The 12,923-nt window shown below is 38.8% G+C and overlaps 1 long non-coding RNA gene across 1 annotated transcript in view; it reads right to left on the bottom strand.

Annotated features, from left to right (window-relative positions):
* Nucleotides 1–2,809: 2,809 nt before the first annotated feature.
* Nucleotides 2,810–12,923, bottom strand: part of LOC115930582 (uncharacterized) — a 108,509-nt gene continuing 98,395 nt past the window's right edge. Inside the window, exon 3 of the long non-coding RNA XR_008671486.2 lies at nt 2,810–3,787. This is a non-coding gene — a long non-coding RNA (uncharacterized lncRNA). The remainder of the gene's footprint in view (nt 3,788–12,923) is intronic.

Below are 12,923 nucleotides of genomic sequence, written 5' to 3'. Positions count from 1 at the left end.
AAGTTATCTACTTCCAAAATGTAATGGTGGGACAGGCATAGGATAGACATTCCCATTCCAAAAGAGAGAAAGAGGAAAGAAAATAAGCAGTAACTGGTCTCAAGTAATTCTGAAACTCAAAAGGGAAAACAACTTTAAACCTTAAAGCTTTGACTCCATATGCCACCTCCTAGAAACACTGCAGGTTTAGACTTTCAAATCTTCGGCAGCACCATCCCTATGGCTTTGCTGGACTCCGCTCAAGCAGCTCTTTTCACATGTTGAAGTCTCATGGAATCCTCCCAGCCTGGCATTGCACACTGGTAGTTGTAGTCTGGGGTTTTAGGGGTGATCCTGCCCCAGCAGCTCCACTAGGCATTGCTGTAGTGGGGGCATTCTGTGGTGTCTCCGCTCCTGCGGCAAGTCTCTGCCTGTTTCCCCAGGCTATTTATGACATCCTTTAAAATCCAAGTGGAGGAAGCCATGCCTCCACAGCTCTTGCATTCTGTGCACCTACAGAATTAGCACCAGGTGGATACCATCAAGATTTACGACTATACCTTCAGGAGTGGCTGGTGCAGTCACACTTGGAACCATTTGAGCCACAGCTGAGGTGGCTGAGAAACACTGCCCGGAAATGCAGGTAGCAGAGACTGGAGGTGACACTGGGCAATGACTTGTCCCCTGAAACCATTTTGTCCTCCCACAGCTCTAGGACTGTGATGGGAGGGGCAGCCTGAAAGATCTCTGAGATACTTTCAGGTTCTTCTCCCATTATCCTAATGAATAGCCTCTGGTTCCATTCTACCCATACTCATCTTCTCAAGCAGTCACTTGGTCACTCTCTAGTATTTCTCTGCTGAAAATACTCTCATTCTCTACTACTTGGCTAGGCTGCAGATTTTCCAAATCTTTCCACTCTGCTTTCCTTTTAATTGTAAGTTCTGTCTTTAAATAATCTCTTTTCTCAGTGAGGCATGGTGGCTCACTCCTGTAATCTCAGCACTTTGGGAGGCCAAGGCAGGTAGATTACTTGAGGTCAGGAGTTTGAGACCAGGCTGATCAACATGGCAAAACCCCGTCTCTACTAAAAATACAAATATTAGCCAGACGTGGTGGTGCACGCCTGTAATCCCAGCTACTCAGGAGGCTGACAGAATTGCTTGAACCCAGGAGGCAGAGGTTGCAGTGAGCCAAGATAGCACCACTGCACTCCAGCCTGGGCAACAGAGCGAGACTCCATCTCAAAAAAAAAAAAAAGTATATATATATATATATATATATATATATATATATATGTGTGTGTGTGTGTGTGTCTGTGTGTATATATATACGTGTGTATATATATGTGTGTGTGTATATATATGTGTATATATATATGTGTGTGTATATATATGTGTATATATATATGTGTGTGTATATATATGTGTATATATATATGTGTGTATATATATATGTATGTATTCTCTCCTATTTTACTATAAGCAGTTAAAAGTAGCTATGCAGCAACTGGAATGCTTTGCTGTTTAGATAGTTTTTCTGCTAAATATTCTAATTTGTCACTCTTAAATTCTGCCTTCCATAAAGCATAGACATACTTCAGCCAAGTTCTTTGCTACTTTATAATAGTCTTTGCTTCAGTTTCCAATACCGTGTTCTTTAGTTCCATCTGAGACCTTTACTATCTATCAACATTCTGGCCATGACCACTCAAGTAATCTCTAAGAAGTGCCAGACTTTCCCTAGTCTTCTATTCTTCCGAGCCATCAGCAGAATCACCCTTAATGCTCCGTTCATGGCAATACAGGCTTATTTTTAGGCTGCTCCTCCAGATTCTTCCAGCCTCTGGTCATTACCCAATTCCAAAGCTGCTTCCACAATTCAGATATTTGTTATAGTAACAACCCCACTTCCGGTACCAATATTCTGTCTTAGTTCATTTTCTGTTGCTATAACAGCATACCACAGACTGGGTGACTTATAAAAATAAATAAATTTATTTCTTAGAGTTCTGGAGACTAGGAAGTCCAATGTCAAGTTGCTGGCATCTGTGAGGTCCTGTTTGCTGCATGTACAGAGGATATCATATGTCAAGAGGGCAACGGCAGGCCAGCTCGGCTCTCTTTCTCTTCTTATAAAGTCACCGTACTATCAAGGGGTCCCAACCTCAATAACTTTGTCTAACCCTAACTAACTCTCAAAGATCCCACCTTCAAATACCATCAACATATTACTTTGGGGATTAATTTCTCAACACATGAAATTTGGGAAAAACATTCAAACCATAACAATTATAAAGACAAAGAAATAGAGTTCAAGGTACTTCAATCCTGTCATCCTGAGTGCTCACTTGGAATTTTTATTTATAGTTAATTTTTTTCTACTGCAGAAATATTTAAGAGCCATTAGAATTGATTCTGAAGGAACAAAGACATGGGATTTATTGTAAAATGGGATTTTTATGAATTTCTGCCAAAATTGTTTAAAACTTTTCCTATGGTTATATTTTGCTTCATACAAAAGAAACATTTCAAAACTAAAGTTAATTAAAAATCTTCTTAAGATTTTAATTTTTTTTTTAATTTTTTTGAGACAGGGACTTTCTGTGTTGCCCAGGCTGGTCTTAAACTTCTAGGCTCAAGTGATCCTCCTGACTCAGCCTCCCAAAGTGCTAGGATTACAGGCGTGAGCCACTGTACCCGGCCAAAAGTGTTCTTTAATCAACAAAGGGAAAGGATAAGTCTGACTATATTATCTATTGAATATAAATGTGTAAAGATCAATTTTGACAAAGTCACTGACAAATTTGCAGAAATTATAGCTCAAGGTGAAAAGCAGAAATTATAATATTATTTATTACTGCAACAGACTGATATGTGGACACAATATTTTTCCCTTTTCTCAAAAAAATCCATTAATATACTCAAAGACTATTAATTCATTATTTCCATTTTTTGTACTATAATCTCTATTTATTTAGAATTCTTTATTTTTCCTTTACCTGAACAATTATAAATTTAAACTTCAGTAACATAAAATATTCATAGTTTACATTTCTTTTTTAGACATTATTATTATTGGTTTCATTTTATAAATTTTACAGAAGATAATCTTGTTGTATAAGACGAGGGAAGTGTGAAAAAATGATCTGCTCAAGGTTTCAAATGCCCCAGGTGTCTACTGGAGCAAAGAAAATAAATTATATTACCTTACATGATTGGAGGATATGGATATTATTCAAATAATCTAGCTAATGGTTTTCTAATAGATTGCCAATTCTTATAAAATAATAATTAAAAACAAATATCAAGTAAAACTAGGTTTGTGTACAACTAAATCTTTGATAATTAAAAAGGTCACTCAATAACTCAAAATCATTGTGACTGATCAATTATAACATCAATTATCATTGTAGTATACATATGTAGAAACACTAATTAGTGAAATCCTAGATAACAAAATGTTACGTAACAGAACATTAAGAAGTTAAAACAAGTGCTTATGGTGAATACTATTTAATTCACACTTCTATTTCTTAAATAATATAAAAGTCATCTGAAGTTTACTGTGTTCAATCTCAAGTAAAATTTTCATAGCCCTAAAATATAATTTCAAGCAGTACTTTTCTGGTAAAAAAAGAATGATCACATATTTCATTGTTCTCATTGAGATTTATATGTTTTGATGAACTAAATAATAGTTGTAAGACTTAGTTTCTCCAAATTAGCTGATTAAATTAGTTCTTCGTTACTCAACTCTTTGTTGATTCCTGGCACCGGGAAGACTTCTAATATACGCACAGGTAAGTCTATGAGGAAAAATAATTGCAACATGAAATTACAGGCTGTATGATGAAAAGAAACCAGTGCTCCATCATTCAGATCTCTTTGAATTTACTTTTCAGTTGTTGCTGAAAACCAATTGCTGCTGGTCGAGGCTGAGTTGTGGACCTTGGTTAGGTTTTCACAAGAAGGGCTTCTATTTTCCACCCCAATAGCCTCAGGCACAAATAGGCACCTACAGGTTCATTTGGGCATCAATGGAGTGGCATACAGCTCAATATTCATGCTGAAGCTCCCTTAGCTACACAAATCTGACATCCTGTCAACACATTGACCCAAATTTGTATATGCAAAGGTTTGCCTTAGCAACCTTGGCAGCTAGGAGATCTCAGAAAGGAAGCCTACCCTTTGGGGGAGGTGATGCTTCCTTAAAAATCCAGTTTTTATCAAATTTCTCACTTAAAGGGATACTCATTGCCTTTCATCCAGAAGTAAAATTGTGAATGAATTACAACTCACGAATTTCCATAAATTGTACCGTGTGGTTTTTCACTGCAACTTTTGCTGGCTGTGAAGAAGAAAACAGCCCAAATAAAGCCTAAATAATCACTCAGCAATTAGTAGCTGAGTAAGCAAATATGTCAGCCCCAAACTAGGCATTGCAGCTCTAGGAAAAAGCCTGTGGCAGGTACTCTCGAACACAGGTTACTTTGAATAAACATACACACCTAGCTGGCGAGATTACAGGTGTGTGTGTGTAAAAACTGAAACTATCATGGAGAAGCTAATTATGACAAATTCCAAGTGAGTAGTATGGAAAGTAAATGCCACACATGTTCATAAAAGAGAGAAATCTGTGCATGTTGAAGAAGCAGGCGGGCAGATCAGCATGTGCTAAGGTGAGTCTTGGATTAATCTGAACATCAAATTGGCCAGTAACATGCTTATAAACTTTAAAAGCTTTATGAAAAGTAAGACTTTTGAATAGACAATAGGAATACTTCCTTATTATGTCAAAGTATAATACCTTTCTATTTAATGATAATATTTCTATATTAAATTATATTCAGTTTCTGATTCCTAAAGATTTCCAAGTCATTTTTTGCTGCCTTTTGGATCTCCTATTATAAGGCTAATTATTCTTCATATCATGAACAGTTACTCTACCATCTTACCTTGACATAAAGTGACAATCTTCCCTTCTCGCCTTCCACAAGTGGAGAATACCTCTTCATCCATTACCCTGAAGAGAAGGTTGACATATTCTTTAATCTACTTAATGCTTATCAAACCCTCCTCACCTTTATCCCACAACTCATACTAGTAAAGTCTGTGCCCTCCTTGATTGACACCCCTTTTCCTGTTGTCACTACCATCAGCCATTCTCCAGCACATTGATTCAGATTTCTCTCCATCCTATCTCCCGCCATTCCTCAGTGCAGCCTCTAGATCAGGGGTCCCCAAACCCCCGGCCACGGACCATGGCCTGTTAGGAACTGGGCTGCACAGGAGGTGAGTGGAAGGTGAGTGGCAGGTGAGTGAGCCTTACGGCCTTAGCTCCGCCTCCTGTCAGATCAGTGGCATTAGATTCTCACAGGAGCGTGAACCCTATTGTGAACTGTGCATGCCAGGAATCTAGGTAGTGTACTCCTTATAAGAATCTAAAGCCCGATGATCTGAGGTGGAACAGTTTCATCCCAAAACCATTGCCCCCAACCCACCCCCATATGTGGAAAAATTGTCTTCTACCAAACCAGTCCCTGGTGCCAAAAAGGTTGGGAATCACTGCTCTGGATTGTGTCTCCTGCCATTCCTGTGCAGCCTCGAGATCTTTTCAGCCTCTGTAACTTTTACTGCTACTCCTCTGTTTTCTTTTTTCTTTTCTTTCCCTTTTTTTTTTTTTCGGAGACAGTGTCTCGCTCTGTTGCCCAGGCTGGAATGCAGTGGTGCGATCTTGGCTCACTGCAGCCTAGATCTCCCTGGTCTCAGGTGATCCTCCCACCTCAGCCTCCCGAGTAGCCAGGACTACAGGAAAACACTGCTACATCTGGCTAATTTTTATATTCTTTTTAGACATGGGGTCTTGACATGTTGCCCAGGCTGGTGTTGAACTCCTGGGCTCAAGCAATCAGTGCACCTCAGCCTCCCAAAGTTCTGAGATTACAGGTGTGAGCCACTTCACCCAGACTGTTTTTTTTACATTCATGCCATGAATCTTACTTGTCAGAATCATGTTTATAATATATTTTAATTTGTCAAAAGAAAAAACACTTTGGAGACATCTGCCATCACCTGTTGTAGGACTAAGTATCTAAGAGGAGAGGAGGAGATAAGTTATTGGACCAATCATAAGTAAGTGTCTTTCAACATATAAAACAAATGCATATTGTAGAGCCTCCTGAACAAATGATTGTGCAGTCTTTGTGAAAGTTACCAGTGAAAATTTTGTTAATGTCATATCCTTCCAAAGTCAAAGATGCTTGGGGACTGTCCCCCCAAATTTTGAACTCATGGGCCAGGCATGGTGGCTCACACATGTAATCCCAGCACCTTGGGAGGCTGAAGTGGGCAGACCCTTTGAGGCCAGGAGTTCAAGACCAGCCTGGGCAAAACAGTGAGACACTATTTCTACAAAAAGAAATCTTAAAAATTAGCCTGGTGTGGTGGTGTGGGGTGCCTGTGGTCCTAGAGACTGGGGAGACTGAGGTGGTAGGATGACTTGAGACTGGCAGGTCAAGGTTGCAGTGATCTGTGATCATGTCACTGCACTCCAACCCGGGTGACAGAGTGAGACCCTGTCTCAAAAACAAATTAATTAATTAATTAATTAAAAAATAGAGCTCGTGTAATTTTTTATTAGTAATGACTTAGTAACTACTAAAATACAATTAGTGAATATTAAAACAGAATTCTTTACTAGTAACTACTAAATGCAGTTGTTTTATTAGAGACTTCTGAAATAGAATTTCTTTTCATATGTCTAAAACCATAAATGTGGGTCTCTGGCCATTTTAAACTGTTGCATGGTAAATGCCAGGAGGACTGAGAAGATTTGAGTTTAATTTCCAAGTCTGCCACTTAATGGCACTGTGACTTTTGACAAATAACTTCATCTCTCAGTTTTCCCATCTGTAAAGTGGGGATAATTATAACATTAGCTCAGGTCACAGAATGTTATTAAAAGAGAAAACAGAAGTGAAAATAGTTTATACATTTTAGAAGCACATAGCAAATGCTAATTGCTGTTATTTCTTTTCTTTCCTTTTTCTCTTTTTCTTTTCTTTTCTCTCTCTTTTTTTTTTTTTTTCGGAGACAGAGTTTCGCTCTTGTCACCCAGGTTAGAGTGCAATGGCACAACCTCAGCTCACTGCAACCTCCACCTCCCGGGTTCAAGCAATTCTCCTGCCTCAGCCTCCGGAGTAGCTGGAATTACAGGCACACATCACCACGCCCAGCTAATTTTCGTATTTTTAGTAGAGACGTGGTTTTGCCATGTTGGCCAGGCTGGTCTCGAACTCCTGACCTCAGGTGACCTGCCCACTTTGGCTTCCCAAAGTACTGGGATTACAGGCGTGAGCCACCGTGCCCGGCCAAATTGCTGTTATTTCACAATATTGCACCGACAAATTTAATACTGTGGCTAAGGCTGTGGGCTCAAAGTCAGACTGCTTGGATTTAATTCTTACTTTCCTTCCCCAGTTACTAGATATGTGACCTTGGAGGTCCTTTAATTTCTCTAAGACTCGGTCTCCTTTCTAAAAAGGTATAGTACCTATTGAGTAGGATGTACCGAAGCTCAAATGAGATAAGGAAAACAAAGCACGTATAGCACTATCTGGAAAATTGCAAAATACAGAGTCATACATCATGTAACGACGTTTCAGTCCATGACGGACCACAGTATAGTTTCGTAAGATTATGATGGAGCTGAAAAATTGAATCACTCAGTGATGTCTTAGTCGTCATAATGTCATAGTGCAACACACTAACATGTTTGTGGTGATGCTGATGTAAACAAACCTACTGCATTACTAGTTGTGTAAAAGTACAGCATGTGCAATTATGTATGTACATAATATTTGATAATGATAATAAATGGCTACGATACCAGATTATGCATTTACTACATAAATACTATACTTTTTATTGTTTATTGTTTATTGTGTACTATAGTTTTTATTGTTATTTTAGAGTAATCCTTCTACTTAAAAAAAGAAAATTCAACTATAAGACAGCCTCAGGCAGGTCCTTCAGGAGGGATTCCAGAAGAAGGCATTGTTGTCATAGGAGATGACAGCTCCATGCGTGTTATTGCCCCTGAAGACTTTCCAGTGGGACAGGATATGGAAGTGGAAGACAGTGATATTGATGATCCTGACCTTATGTTGGCCTAGGCTTAAGTGTGTGTTTGTGTCTTAGTTTTTAACAAAAATGTTAATAGAGTAAAAAAAAAAACTTCTAAAAATTTAAAAATAGAAAAACACTTATAGAATAGGATACAAAGAAATATTTTTGTACAGTGAGTGCTAGGATGTTTGTGTTTTAAGTGTTATTATAAGAGTCAAAAAGTTAAAAACATTTAAGTTTATAACGTAAAAAAGTTACAGTAAGCTGAGGTCAATTTATTATCAAAGAAAGAAATTTTTAAAATAAATTTTAGTGTAGCCTATGTGTACAGTATTTATAAAATCTAGAGTAGGTACAGTCATGTTCTCAGGCTTCACATTCACTCCCACTCACTCACCGTCTCAGCCAGGGAACCTTCCAGCCCTGCAAGCTCCATTCATGGTAAGTGGCCTATGCAGGTGTGTACCATTTAAAATCTTTTATACTGTATTTTCACTGTGTTTTTTCTATGTTTAGATACATAAATACTTACCATTGTGTTACAATTGCCTACAGTATTCAGCACAGTATGATGCTGTACAGGTTTATAGCCTAGGAGCAATGGGCTATACCACAGAGCCTAGATGTAGGCCTCACTCTCATGTAGCATATGTCTTAGTTGCAGTAAGGAAGGTGTGTAGTAGGCTACACCATCAAGGTTTGTGTATGTATACTTTATGATGTTTGCACAATAACAAAATTGTCTAATGATGCATTTTGCAGAACATATCCCTGGTGCTGAGCAGTGCACGACTGTGTGAATAGATGTTCATTTATTCATTAATTTACTCAACAAATATTTATCGAGTGCCTACTCCATGCCTATTCTAGGACTGAGAATACAATACAGAATACAAGACAGAAAAAGCCCTTACTCTGATATAGCATATATCTTAGTTGTAGTAAGGAAGGTTTTATCATTATTGCAAATAACAAAATAAATGTTAAACATATCTGGAGGTGATAGCACGCTATAATGAAAATAAAACAGGGCAAATGTTATAGAATAACTTAGAATCTCTATTATTAGCCATCAGAAGCTGATTTTTCCCACCACTGCTCTTCCTTTTAAATCTACATTGTGGAGTTGTTTCTTTCTCATGCGCGGGCTCCACTTTGACTTAGAGAGATGTAAACACACTTTTAAGACATTTCCCCTCCTAATGTCACATAAGAACAATAACACTCTCACACAACATTGGAAATCTAAGCATCATATAATGAAGCCATGGCTTGTAGTCACAGAAATGAACAGAGAACTCAGTGTAAACGCTCTTAAACCTATATAGGCTTTGGAAAGCCAATCTTTTATTTATGGTACTCCAACATTTTCCAAATTAACACGTTTATGAAACAATTACTACATGAAAGTCTCTATAAGAGACATAAAGTGATATAAGAAAATAGTTCCTATTGTCAAGAAATTAATAGTCTAGTTGGAAGAGAAAATATAATAATATGTTTAAAGTTAAATAACCTAAAAGACTTAATTTACATTTCAAAATAACAATAAAAATCACTTATTACCAAATAAATTATTTGAATAGGTCAGTTCAAAAGAAAACTCAAAAGACAGAATAACATTTCTAATTTGGATAGCCAGGGAGGTTTGCATTTGAAAAACTGGGAGAAGACAGTATTTCAAGTGGAGAGTATAGTTTAAACAAATGTCTGTTGACAAGTGAGTGTAAATACATTTCAAGTAGAATGAGTTTAACTATTTGCCTGTAGAAAAATTCAGAAGAAAAGGTAGAAATGTGGCTAAAACACAAAAGACTTCAGGATATTTAACAAAAAAAAAAAAAGAGAAGATACATGCAGTAAAAATCTGCACCTTGAGAATGTTTATTTTGTCATCTGTAATGGTAAACAAAGAAAGAAAGTGAAAAGAAAAAGTAAGTAAAGGGGAAGGAAAGGAAAGGAAAAATATATTAGGAAACTATTGTACATAATAAGGTGGAATATTGTGTTGCCATGAAATGGTCATTGTGCAGACTTCATGGAAATCTTGAGAAATGTTTGTGATGTCATGTTAAGTGAGCAAATCAAAACTATGATTTGATTCTTTCACTGTGATTCTCCACTACCAATTAAAAATAGATCTGTATGCATGTTAATGAAGAAGATGTTTACAAAGGTTGTTAACAAAGAATTAAGGGAAACTAACAAGGAACATTATGGCACCACTGGGCTGGCATCAGTGAAGGGACAAAACCACCTGAGACCAGAGGGGCACAGGGAGTGGTTTTGGGAAACTGGAAAGAGCTGTGGTGGAGGAAAGTTCATCAGCAGAGGCTGTGGCCTTAGGATGTGGCCTCATGCAGCCGCTGCCTACCAATAGACCAGCAGAGAAAGAGCCAGGAGAATAAATACCCTCATCCTTCCCCTGACTGATCTCTTGCCGATGCCTCCTATAGATAGACTGTCATCAGGCCAGGCGCGGTGGCTCACGCCTGTAATCCCAGCACTTTGGAAAGCCAAGGCGGGCAGATCACCTGAGGTCAGGAGTTCAAGACCAGCCTGACCAACATGGAGAACCCCGTCTCTACTAAAAATACAAAAAATTAGCTGCGCATGGTGGCACATGCCTGTAATCCCAGCTACTGGGGAGGCTGAGGAGGAGAATCGCTTGAACCTAGGAGGTGGAGATTGCGGTGAGCCAGGATCGCACCATTGCACTCCAGCCTGGACAACAAGAGCGAAATTCCGTCTCAAGAAAAAAAAAAAAAAAAAAAGAATAGATGTCCTCAAAAAGAAACCCCCAGCAAAGAAAGCCAGCAAGGAAGCCTGAATACCACAGTCAAAGAGGTCTGCTTCAGCCTCTCTCATATGTCACCTATGCCTATTTACTATGTTAACACGATGCTTCAAATGTTTCATTCAGCGCGAACAGCACAGTGAGTGACTCCATCATCAATGTTTCCATAGTATATTATATATAATCATTCATCCCTCAAATACCAAGTTACAGAGCTAAGGACCGTTTGCAATGCTAGTCCCTGGGGAAACAAAGATGAATGACTTCTGCCCTAAAAGCTCACAGTCTAATGCAGGAAAACAAACATGCAGAAAAAAATGTGGTGAATTATTATCTTAGAAGCACACGGTGGTAAACACAGGAGTACAATGGTAGGCTAGAGAGCTCAGTTTGGGCTTAGAAGTACAATGGTAGGTTAGGAACAGGAAGGAGGAAGGAGGCAATTCTGCCTGGGAGTTTCAGGGAAAGCGTCACAGAAATTACTTTGGAGGTGAGTAGTAAGGGATAAATAGAGGTTTTCCAGAATTGGGAAGTGGGAGAAGAGCATCCAGATTGAAAGTGTAGCTTGTGCAAACATAAAATGTTTGAAAATTAGGGAAAGTGGAGTTTGAATCATTGCAGAGGAAATCGAGGAGGGTTAGGTGGAGACAGACAAGGGATAAGGCTAGAGAGATAGGTCATACAGAGAGTCAGGTGATAAGAAGTCCCTGAGTGACAGACTCACTCCTGGGTCTTTTCTAGGAAGCCTTCCATCACCCCGAAGGCAGGACGAGCCACCACTGTCCTTTGCACACTCTTCATGCATTTCTCACAGCAGTCACTTTATTATGTTGAAATTGTCTGTTCATGTTTTCATCTTTCCCACTAGATCGTAAGTTCATGAAGGGCAGAAACTTTTATTCACCTTTGTGGTAACACATGGTCTGGCATATGGTAAGCAACAAAGAAATGTTTGTTGAACTAAGGGAGCCTGAAAAGGTCTTTCTGTTATAGAATGTGTAGTGAGGGGGTCTGCAAGCTTTTCTTTTCGGCCCCACCTAAGTACAGGTGCTGGCTTTTCCTTTCTCTGCTTCCCTCTCCCATGCCCCATCGTTCCACCAAGTATCCAAAGTTCCGCCTGCCATCTTGAGGGCTATGAGTATTCCAATGTTTTGAAAGGGAGGTTTGTACTCAGCAGATAAATCGAAGAGAATAGCTATTGTGCTTCCATTTCTTTGGGATTTTGATGTATCGAAAATGGTGAAGCAGAAAATCTAACTGCCTCCATGGGTGGGGGGAGGGGTGGGAGTTGAGTATTAGGAGAAGATTGAAGTCCTGAGTGAGGTAGAACCTGAACCAGGTTTGAGTGGTAGGTAAAAATGTGAGTAGCTAATGAAAAAAGGGAAAGGCATTCTCAGTCCTGAATAAGCACAATCATCCATTTTCTCTGCTCTTTACCCTGCATTATTCAGTGATGCTAAAAATGTACGCAAACTCGTGCTGATTCCTTATTGTTGCTCCCCATGTAGTATAATGCCTGGAACATTTTAAACACCAGTTTCAACATGGACTGAATTGACTAGTTATAACCCAGCTCAACTCATCTCTCTTCTACCAGCCTACTAAGGAAAAGACCCATTTAAGCTGTTTCCTAAAAAAAGATAAGCTGTCATATAAACAGAGACTGTAAACAATAAGTGTAAAATTTATCTCTTGCTTAGAACTGGATATAACCACATCAACATGCGCTGTTAGAAGTGCTTTACAAAACTGAGCTTTCTGAATTTCCTCCTTCATAAGTTGCATAATACTTCTACTATGCTCAAGACTATGTTTGTGTAGGATGTTCATTGCATAAGGACATGCAGCTGAGGGGATACCTGAGAGCTCAAATCCAGTACAAATTCTATGCAATAAGCCGTGCCTGTGAGGTGCATAGATCCAGAGAAGTCACCTTTTTAAATTTGTGCAATAGTTTATGTGGGCTAGCAGTGCCCTCACTATACTCCTTTGCTTCTCTTCCTATTCCCTATTCTCAC

Source organism: Gorilla gorilla, chromosome 15, assembly GCF_029281585.2.
Source record: "Gorilla gorilla gorilla isolate KB3781 chromosome 15, NHGRI_mGorGor1-v2.1_pri, whole genome shotgun sequence".
In the NCBI taxonomy this organism is placed as follows: domain Eukaryota; kingdom Metazoa; phylum Chordata; class Mammalia; order Primates; family Hominidae; genus Gorilla; species Gorilla gorilla.
This window is presented reverse-complemented; position numbering and strand designations above follow the sequence as displayed.